This window comes from Triticum aestivum, chromosome 3D (assembly GCF_018294505.1).
Source record: "Triticum aestivum cultivar Chinese Spring chromosome 3D, IWGSC CS RefSeq v2.1, whole genome shotgun sequence".
Taxonomy (NCBI): domain Eukaryota; kingdom Viridiplantae; phylum Streptophyta; class Magnoliopsida; order Poales; family Poaceae; genus Triticum; species Triticum aestivum.
In genome coordinates, this window is record NC_057802.1 from 550,707,667 (window position 1) to 550,719,064 (window position 11,398).

Genomic DNA, 11,398 nt, shown 5'->3' on the forward strand with positions numbered 1-11,398 from the left:
AACAGGCTAACGAACGAACGTTCGCTGTCTGCGGTTAAACGTTGAAAACCGTTCGTTAAAACGAATGTAAAACGGGCGTTCGCTAAATAACTAAACCGAAAATAAACCGAACCAGATCTATAAAAAAACAGATCTAGGGTTTCAAAAAAAACCAAAACGGTTTTCTCATGAAAACCGAGGCAGCTACCTCGGGTCCGACGACGGCGGGCGGCGCCAGCGCGGGTGGCGGCGGCATGGCTAAGGTTAGGGTTTCGGGGCGCGGGGCGGGCTGGCGGCGCTGGTGGGCTTCGGCGCCTCGGGGCGGGGCGGCTTATAAAGCCCCCCGGGCGGAGTCCCACTCGGGTATGGCCCGGAGTCGGTTTGACTTTTTTTAAAAAAAAAATTCTAACGTGCATAAAAAGTAAGAAAAGAAATACTAAACGAACTCCAAAAAATCTGAAATAAATTTTCCCCGTCCTTTAAAAATTGGCCGGACAAGGTGAACATTTATTTGGGCCTAAAATGCAATTTTGAGAAACACATATTTTTCGTAATTCAAATAAAATAGCGACAAAACTCCGAATAAAATCCAATATTTGATTTTAATATTTTCCTCCAATATTTCATTTATTTTGGAGAAGTCGTATTATCTCCTCTCATATATTTGAATACGAAATATTTTCGGAGAGAAAAATAATTAAAACAAATAATCCTCGTTTCAATATTTGATAAAATTCAAATATGAAAACAGGGAAATCCCCAACTCTCTCCGAGGGTCCTTGAGTTGCTTAGGATTTCGAGGATCGCGAAATGAAATGCAGCAAAAATATGATATGCATGAATGATCTATGTATAACATTCCAAATTGGAAATTTGGGATGTTACATGTGCTCATCATGTACACGTATGTTCTAGAAACAGGAACACGTGTCATATTCACAGGCATTATGTGTAAAGTAAGCAGATGCAATTCAACAAAGTTAGAAGCAATACAAGCTAGACATCATACGCAACATGCAACCATATATAATAGTGCCAAGTTAGAGTAAGCACCTGTGATGGTGGAGTAGGGGAGATGTGCTCATCATGTACACGTATGTTCTACAAACAGGAACACATGTCATATTCACAGGCATTATGTGTAAAGTAAGCGGATGCAATTCAACAAAGTTAGAAGCAATACAAGCTAGGCATCATACGCAACATGCAACCACATATAATAGTGCCAAGTTAGAGCAAGCACCTGTGATGGTGGAGTAGGGGAGATGTGCTCATCATCTACACAGCTACGTTGACTGTCTAGCCTTGCGTTGTCTTGCGAATCTTGTAGGGAGGATGGCGGAGTAGAATCTGTAGAGAACCTCCGTTTCAGTTGCTCGGAAGGATCACCATCATCCAATGCCTTGCCAATTTCCTTCAGCTTTATTGATTTTGCATTGTGAGGTCAACCCGACAAGAAAAAGGAATATAATTCGCTCTTCAGAACTCATTCATGCATGATACGGACGAACACTACTCTGATGAAAGGCAAAGTCATGATACGAGGATGAAATATGTCGAAAAAATGGACGGCTTGACATATTCACACCTATGATGTGGTAACTAAGCAGAAGGCACTTCAACAAATTAGAAGCACTACAAACTAGACACCATATGAAAGGTGCAATCAATATCACTCTGCCAAGTTAAAACTGTCTCGTCATAGGTGGTGTTCATCAAACTAGAAGCAATACATGCTAGAAATCATATTCAAGACGCAAACCAATATCACACTGCCAACTTAAAGGTGTTCCATCATAAGTGACTGATGCAGGATACACAAGAAGAGTAGTTTCATCTAAGAACATGGTGTGATAGACAAATATAGTATGTACCAAAAACAGGAAAACATGTCATATTCACATGTATCATGTGTAAGCTAAGCAGATGCAGTTTACACTAATTAGGAGCAATACAAGCTAGACACCATATGCAACATGCAACCAGATATCACACTGCCAAGTTAGAGCAAGCACCTTGGATGGTGGAGTAGGGGAGCGGAGACTTGGACCTTGTAATGCACTATCAGTACAAGGAGAATCGGTACAGATGCTCCGTTTACGTTGTTGCAGAGGACCACCATCATCGCCTTCCTTACTCTTTTCCTTCCTCTTTATTGATTTTGCCTTATCAAGTCAAACCCACAAGAAAAAGGAATAAAATTTGCTCTTCAGAACTCATTGATGCATGATATTGACGAACACTACTCTGATGAAAGGCAAAGTCATGATACGAGGATGGAATATGTACGAAAAAATGGACGGCTTGACATATTCACACCTATGATGTGGTAACTAAGCAGAAGGCACTTCAACAAATTAGAAGCACTGCAAACTAGACACCATATGAAAGGTGCAATCAATATCACTCTGCCAAGTTAAAACTGTCTCGTCATAGGTGGTGTTCATCAAACTAGAAGCAATACATGCTAGAAATCATATTCAAGACGCAAACCAATATCACACTGCCAACTTAAAGGTGTTCCATCATAAGCGACTGATGCAGGATACACAAGAAGAGTAGTTTCATGTAAGAACATGGTGTGATAGACAGATATAGTATGTACCAAAAACAGGAAAGCGTGTCATATTCACATGCATCATGTGTAAGCTAAGCAGATGCAGTTTACACTAATTAGGAGCAATACAAGCTAGACCATATGCAACATGCAACCAGATATCACACTGCCAAGTTAGAGTAAGCACCTTGGATGGTGGAGTAGGGGAGCGAAGACTTCGACCTTGTAATGCATTATCAGTACGAGGAGAATCAGTACAGATGCTCCGTTTACGTTGCTGCAGAGGACCACCATCATCGCCTTCCTTACTCTTTTCCTTCCTCTTTCTTGATTTTGCCTTGTCAAGTCAAACCCACAAGAAAAAGGAATAAAATTTGCTCTTCAGAACTCATTGATGCATATACTGACGAACACTACCTTCATGTAAGGCAGCCGCATGATAGGAGGATGGAATATGTATGAAAAATAGGACGGCGTGACATATTGACATGTATGATGTATAAAGTGTAAACTAGGCACAAGGTGCTTGAACTTGTTAGAATCAATGCAAGCTGGAAACCATATGAAAGATGAAACCAATATCACTCTGCCAAATTAAAAGGGTGCCCTAACAAATGTATTTGACCAAATTAGAAGCAATACATGGCAACAGGCTAGAAATAATATGCAATATGCAACGAATAAAGGTGACTCATCGTAAGTGATTGATGCAGGATACAGAAGAGAGGTAGTTTCATGTAAGAACAAGGTTAACACATAGATGTAGTGTGTACCAAAAATAGGAAGGCATGTCATATTCACAGGTATAATGTGTAAACTAAGCAGATGCAATTTACCCTAATTAGAAGCATTACAAGCTAGACACCGTATGCAACATGCAACCACATATCACACTGCGAAGTTAGAGCAAGCACCTGTGATGGTGGTGTGGGGGAATTGCGGTCATCAAATAGAGAGCTACGTTGACTATCTTCATTTAGCCTTGCTGTTTCTTGAGAATCATGTGGGGAGGATGACACTGCACTCTTTAAACGAGTATGGCGTCTCACAGTAACCCACCCCGGGTGACTGTCTCATCATAAGTGATTGACGAGGGATACAAAAGAGCATTAGTTTGATGTACGAACATGGCTAATAGACATATGTAGTATGTATCAAAAATAGGAAGGCATGTCATTATCAAAGGTATAATGTGTAAAGTAAGCAAATGCAATTTAACCAAATTGGAAGCAATACAAGCTAGACACCATATGCAACATGCAACCACATTTGACAGCGCGAAGTTAAAGTAAGCACCTGGGATGGTTGTGTGTGGCAATTGAGATCATCAACTGCAGAGCTACGTTTACTGTCTCCAACTGCTGGCACTACATCCTTTAGAGCGCTGAAACGCTTAATGCTTATCTTCGAATTACACTGGATCGACTTCTGTCTTTTCTTTTCAGCATTCATCAACACTGCGTCAGAGTCTGAAATACTCATGCATAAAAAACAATAGTGTGAGTATGGGTGAAGTGTGTGCACAATTAGTACAGTGTAAAGGTAGCAGATAGTAGGTCGGTGAGAAATAAATGACGGGAGACATATGATAGCTCTACAACATGCATGGCACACTAAATTACTACAGGATTCTATGAAAATAACATTCGACTGAAAACAAATAGGTCAGTCCATTTTTTCTGCACCGTCCGATGTACAAAGAACGGCCAGATCGCCTTCATCTACCTCCAGCCAGTCAGTGTTGACGATCTTCCTCAAAACGGCAGCGACCACCGGCCCAGTCCCCTGCCTACGCCCTCCCCTCGACCTCACCGCACCGCCGTGCTTGGCACCGCCCCCGGCAATCCATTCAAGCCCCGCCGACCTCCAGATCGGGTGCAAGCAGCTCCTGCGCCCCACACCCCTATGATAGACACCGATGCGCCGCTTCCACGGCGAACAGGCGGACTAGGTGCTCCGCGCGCCTAGGCGGATGCTGCTTCTTTTAACTGCGGTTCAACTGACCCTGAATTGAAATCCAGGCCGGCTACTGACCTCTAGCAAAGGTGAAATAGTTAAGGGAGTTAACCTTGTGCATTTAGGATCACTAAGAAGAGGCAGTAAGAAGTGCTCAACTAGTTTCTTTCGTGGGATGAATACGGTCTGAGTAGAGACGTAAGGTTTGCACGAATAAGGGAAGAGGAGTACCTCTTTCTGCTGGCAGTGATGTGTCCTCCTTCTGTTTTTCCAACGATCTTCTTGTGGTTCGCTGGAAACAAGAAGTTGTGGACGACGGTGCAGCCTTGGACGAACCCATGGCCAAGTTGTTGAGTGTGGTGCGGTGGCCGTCTATCGGTGGCGGGGAAGCAGATCCGAGGCAGCGAACGGCGGCGTAGCGGGAACAGCTCCGGTGCGGTGGAGGTTGCGACAGTGGAGCGGCAGCAGTGAGGCTCAGGACGGCGTGGTCGGAGTGGTTCTGGTACGGCGCACGTCGGCGTCGGCGTCGTGGAGGCAGCTCTACCACAGCTTCAGCTGCTAAGTCCTTGAGGGTGTTGTGGTTGCGGTTGCGTTGGACGACGACGTCGGGGTACCGCTCCAGCGTGATGGAGTTGGGCGGCGGTGGATTGGGCGCTATGGGGTGGAGGACGGAGGAGGCTGGGGTTTCGCGGCTGGTGGAGAGGGTGTTTTAGCGCCCACGGAGTATGAATGGGGAAACGGAGGGAGGCGGGGAACTAAGGGGGAACAATGTTTTGGTTTGGGACGCGCTTGTTTGAAATTTGGGGAAAGTTACAAACTTTGCCCCCATCTAAAATTTCGGACATATTGCGGGTTGGGGGTAGGACAGTAATCTCAGGTGTCCCAAATGTGGGCGGGATAGATTTCGGCCGAGCACATGGGTGTTTAGGCGCCCACGGCGTATGAATGCTTCTCAGAGGCGGTTGAGACTGGCGTCTTGGTGAAGTTACAAACCTACCCCGGTTTAGACCTTTGGACATCGGGCCGATAGGCTACACGGGCCAGAGTCAGGACAGTAATTTCCTACCACCAAACATTAGTCTTGCGCGGTTTCGGGTGACCAGAGGCCTATTTGACGATTCGTTCAATATTTGGGAGCAGAAGCATTAACGTTTTCGGTTCTCTTGAATTGAACATTCAGGACTTGTCAAACTTCACAAATCTTTACTCTTGGAAATCCTAAAGCTACGATTATTTTGGAATAGAGGTGGTACATTTGAATATACATTGTACATGAGTATATATTAAAAAAATATGCAACTTACCTCAGTTCATGCATGGTTCCAGATATAATCTCCTTGGTTGCAAAAAAAGAGTTAGACATGCGTATGAATATATATATATATAGCATGTTCAAACGCACAACAAATTAAAGATTGATGCCCCCTTTTACATCTGATTTACAAATGCCATTATCTGGGGTTCAAATAGATGAATGCACTTCCTATGAATTCGAATCTTCGAAACCCCCTTTATGTTGAATTCGACATGTATTCTATTTCGTAGCTAGCAAATTGGAATGTATCCATGCAAGTGACAAATGTATAAAGTGCTTCACACTAACAACATGGAGTGCACTAATTAATGTTTATATATGAATTGCAAAAGCATCCATTGCCTGTATTTCAAACCGCTCTCACCCTATGGATCGATAATATGAAATAAACACATGCACATGCTAGAATTCAATAGAGTATGGGTGTCTGATAGACCGATTTTCGTCCATACGCAATTTGCAAAATTCATGATCTCATCCAAAAATAATAATGCCATTTATATTTTAGTTTAATGCGTAGAACCGCCTTTTACACGTAGAAGCACTATGCCTCGGCCCGTTCTCACAAACGCGCTATATATATCTCTCTATCTACCGGATAAGTGCACACACTTTATATGCATCGGCATTTCTCTTTCACACATGCTCACAATCTCTCTCGGGGTGTCGGGGAGTCTCACGCACATGCTCTCTCTGTATCTCTCTCTCTCTCTCTCTCTCTCTCTCTCTCTCTCTCTCTTTCTGACTACTATGTACCACTCTTTTCACTAATCTCAGTTGGAAAACACTATTTCTCTCACATGCATATACACACACGCACGGTCTCTACTAGCCCTCTATACGCACATATATGTGCCTAAGTGTCTCCCGCACGCACATTATCTTTAGGCCTCTCTCGCACACATTGCCCCCCAGACACACCTCTCTCTTAGTAGTTGGCAGATATGATTCCATCATATCATTCGGTAGGATATCCCCGACTGTTAGGCTGGATGGTAATACGAGGCAAAGTTTTACCCTAGTTCGGACCCTTGCAGTTGAGGAAAAAGCCTACTCCTGGTACTGTATATTAGTGATAGGGGTGTGTACAAAGTACACGTGAATACCAGGTATTGTGCGTGTGTGTATACTATCGACGAACTAGCCCCCAAGCTTCTATAACATACTGGGGGCCTAGGGTTACAAATCATATATAGTCGGCTTATCACCAGTGAGGATAGAGTCCTCCGTGACTCTGGTAGCTAGCTTCGTGTTGTACGCCGAGTCCTCCACATGGGTCTTCATATAACGCATCTCGATCCAACCTATGTGGCGCAGGATGGAACCGACCCATGAGTCCTCATGTTGACCCACCACAACTAGAAATAATGTGCCCACCACACCACACACGCAATCGGCCACTAAGAAAATAAGCATATACAATAGTACAATGTTATACATGAAAGTTAATTGCGTGGTGCATCCAAAAATATTTGTTCTGCATTGTGAATGTTTATATATTCTCCTAAAATATTAGTCACGGGAAAGAGAAACGAAGGCATATCTCTCCTTGTCTCCACCGGACATCCCCTCTTTCTACACCACTTTCACGTACGCACACAAACTATCTCTCGGCCCTCTAAAAGTATGCATGCCCACGACACATTCATGCATGACGTTCACTGTATTTCTAGCTAAAGCACTATACGGTCACTGGAGTTCAGAATATGCTCATTACGGTCACCGTATACATTCTCGTGGTGATCATACGGTATCTAGCTCACGATACATCTCCGTATTTTCTTGATGACACTGGCAGACTTTGCATTTGATGCGTGCTCCGTATTTTGTTGACGACACTTACGGTCAATGTATTTGAAGGGAAAGCACGATATGGTCACTGGACTTCAGACTAAGCTCATCACGGTCACCACATACATTTTGTCGTGCTAACCAACATGTGGTTGGATGTTTAGGAGGACAGTGGTTTCTCGAGCCCACCAGGGTTAAAGTCTCGGTGCTCGCATTTATCCTGGGTTAATTTCAGTATTTTCCGGCGATGTGCGTTCAGTGGGAGGAGACGTTCCACTCGACTATGAGGCACCTATGGTGACTTCATAAATCTCAAGATCATATGCTGGCCCACTCTCTCGAAGGTGGTCATAGGGGTAGGGTCTACGTGTGTGCGCTTATAGCGGTGAGTGCTTGCGCGTATATATGAGCCCTTGCGTCTGTACCATGTTAAAAAAATACATGTCATGATTATACGGTCACTGGCTCACCCGTACAACTCCGTATTTTGTTGATGATACAATCAATTGACCAGTCAAACGTTCCATGTGGCGCAACTAGTGTTGCACCATCGGGGCGCGTAACCATGGGGTCCACCTGTCAGCCCGTGTATGAAAGAAAGAAATGGTAGTTTGAGTCTGTACTGTGTTAATAAAATACATTTTAGGGTGATCATACGGTCACTGGCTCACCATACAGCTCCGTAATTTGTTGATGACACGATCAATTGACCAGTCAAACGGTCCACATTCAGCAGCGCACATTACCATAGGGCCCACCCGTCAGCGCGTGTATGAAGGACAGAAATGGTAATAAATTAGTGGCCGGTGGGTACTCGAAGTCGTGAGACCTCTGGTTGGCAGTTGCCGGCGGGCGGGGGGCGTTGATTGGGCGGTGGGGTGGGGATCGCCGGAGAAAAAGCTTGGCGCGGGGGGCCTTGAGGGATGGCCGGTGCAGCGGCGGACCGGCAGTGAGGAGTGGTTTCGGGGCGGGCGGGGCGGCGTGGCGGCGCGGGCCGGCCGCGGGCGGCGGGGGCCGGCTGTTGGGGATATTACTACTGGGCGTAAACCGGCCAGGAGAGGCCGGGTTAGCCCCATAATGGTTCACGGTATCTGAAGCCCATGAAGACAAAGACGGTGACGCTTTATGAAGGCCCAGGGCCCAAAAGCCGGTTTAAGGCATGTAGACATAAACCGGCGTTGATATGTAAACTTGTGTTGTAAGGTAGAGAGAGTAGAGATCGGGCCGGACACGTTTTTGAGCCGGCCTCGGGATTCTGTAAACCGACGGGCGTCAACCCATGTATATAAGGGGACGACCAGGCGGCGGTTTGAGGACAACAGACAACAACTCGAGACTCAGGCAAAGCGTATTCGCTCCCTGGTCATCGAAACCCTAGCAATCCCACAACAACTGGATTAGGCTTTTACCTTCACCCCAAGGGGCCGAACCAGTATAAACTCTCTGTGTCCCTTGTCCGCTTTAACCCCTTTAAGCTAACCCGCGCGATGGCTCCACGACTAAGTCCTTTCCTTAGGACATCTGCCGTGACAAAACCACGACAGTTGGCGCCCACCGTGGGGCTATCGCACGATGGTTTCAAGTCCTTAGAGGGCAGCTTCGAAGGACTCAAGGGCTACGCTTTGGGCCGGATGACCAAGAGTCGTCCTGGCAAGCTCTACATCGACGATGCAGGCTGGGGCCCTGAGGCCGACCCAATCGAGTATGGGTACCGGGTCCCCTTTGGTGGCATACACGTCTTCATTGGCAAGATCGGCGAACCGGGCCCTCAGCCGGACATCTGCACTGACCTCGTCGAAACGGCTCAGCATGCGAGATCTGCTCGGGTTAAGCCTGTCAAGCGTGCCTTCGTGGGCGTCATCCACGGAGGGGAATCTAAGGATAGATCGGAATCTGGTGGTGAAACCGTCGTTTATTCCGGCGAAGAGTCATCAACCGGAGAGACCGAGTCGTTATATCAGTTGCAAGATGGCCGGATTGGGGGCTGTTCCGATGGCGACAGTATTCCTGACCCCTTCGATATGCCAAACCGGGCTGCGGTCTTCATGGCCGGTATGCAACCAGCTCTCCACTCTTCGACCGCAGCAGCGATGATTTCCGGATCAGCAGCAGCGACAGCGGCCGGGGCAGGAGGCCCTGTGCGACCGCCGGCTCAGGTTCTATCTGATTTATTTGACGCTTTGGCAACGCTGATGGCGGAGGTTAACCCGGCGGATCAAGATGCACATAATGCGGTAATCGCGAAGGTGAAGGATCAGATCGCCCAGGCCAAAGCCGACTTGGCAGCTGAGGATACCAGGATGGCTGCGGAACGGGCTGCATTGGATGCACAGGCTTACCGGCTTATGCTGGATCAGAGTGCGTCGAATGATGTCCTGAGGAGGAGGTACCAATCTTGCCTGCCGCCGGTTTATGAGGCCAGGAACCTCTTTAACACCCCAGGAGCGGGGACCAGTAATCCGCCGATGGTAAACCGGGCGGAGGCACCTGGAGCTGGGGCGCCGGTTCAGCCACGTTTGGTGGATCCGCCTCGCCAGAATCACGTTTCGCCACAGCATGTCCCAACACCACCGGGTCATTATTCTAACCCTATGGACAACATTGTCGCTGCCGCTTCACGGCTGGCGGCCCTTCCAATCGAAGGCGAGTCTCCGGTGGCAGTCGAGACACGACGGGCTAGGGAGCTTCTTCAGACAGCTTTGGTTCAGCAGCAGGCTTATTCATATAGTCGCGAGAGGATCCATTCTACTCCCCGCCCAAGCCGGAGCTAGAGCAGGCGTATGGATGAACCGGCCGTATCAAGCAATGCGCGGAACTGTGATCCGCCCCGTGGCCATAACCCGACGGGTGGTGGTGGTGATGCTCAGGATGTGGTGGATCGCGCTAGAGCTCGTCGAGAAGCCGAGTTAGCAGCACATCATGAGGCCCGCCAACTTACTCCGGTTCGTCCGACCACATCAGTGGAACCGGGGGTTACCTCTAGCTCTTTGGGAGTACCGTGTCTCGTCCCAGCGCTGCGCAACGTGCGCCTGCCCAAGGATTTCAAAGGCCCACGAAAAGTGCCGAATTACACCGCCGATTTATCCCCCGAGTCATGGGTGGAAAGCTATGAGATGGCAATGGAGATGCTGGATGTGGACGATGCGGCGTGCGCTAAATACTTTACCATGATGTTGGAAGGAACGGCTCGAACTTGGTTGAAAAAGTTACTAGCTAACTCCATTGGGTCATAGGCCGAGCTGAGGGCCCGGTTTATCCAGAACTTCAAGGATACATGCAAGCAGCCCATGTCAATTGTGGACCTAGCTGCCTATGTCCAGGAGGAAGGAGAATCAACAACCCATTGGGTGCGCCGGGTTTCAGGGATTTTGCATTCATCGGACCGCATTAATGCTGACACATCAGTTTTAACGTTGGAAGGCAATTGCCGGTTTGCACCTCTGAAGCTGAAGTTGGGACGGCTCAAACGCCACTGCAATGATATGGGGACTCTCATGGCTGCTCTGGTGAAATATGCCGACTCTGATGGTACCAAGGACCCCGAGTCTGACGATGACAAGACCGGGAAGGGAAAGAAGAGCGGACATACCAAGGGGCAGCAGCACAACCCGGCGGGCCATGGAAACAACGGTAAGCGTAAAGCGGATATTTGTGGCTAATACCAACGCGCAGGACAAAGGCCAATGACGTAAAGGTAAACCGCCCCAGCGCGGTGGAGGACCAAGTCCTAATTCGGACCGCCTGTCTTATCTGTTGAACCAGCCTTGCCCAAAGCACGGGACGAAGGAGAACCCGTCCAC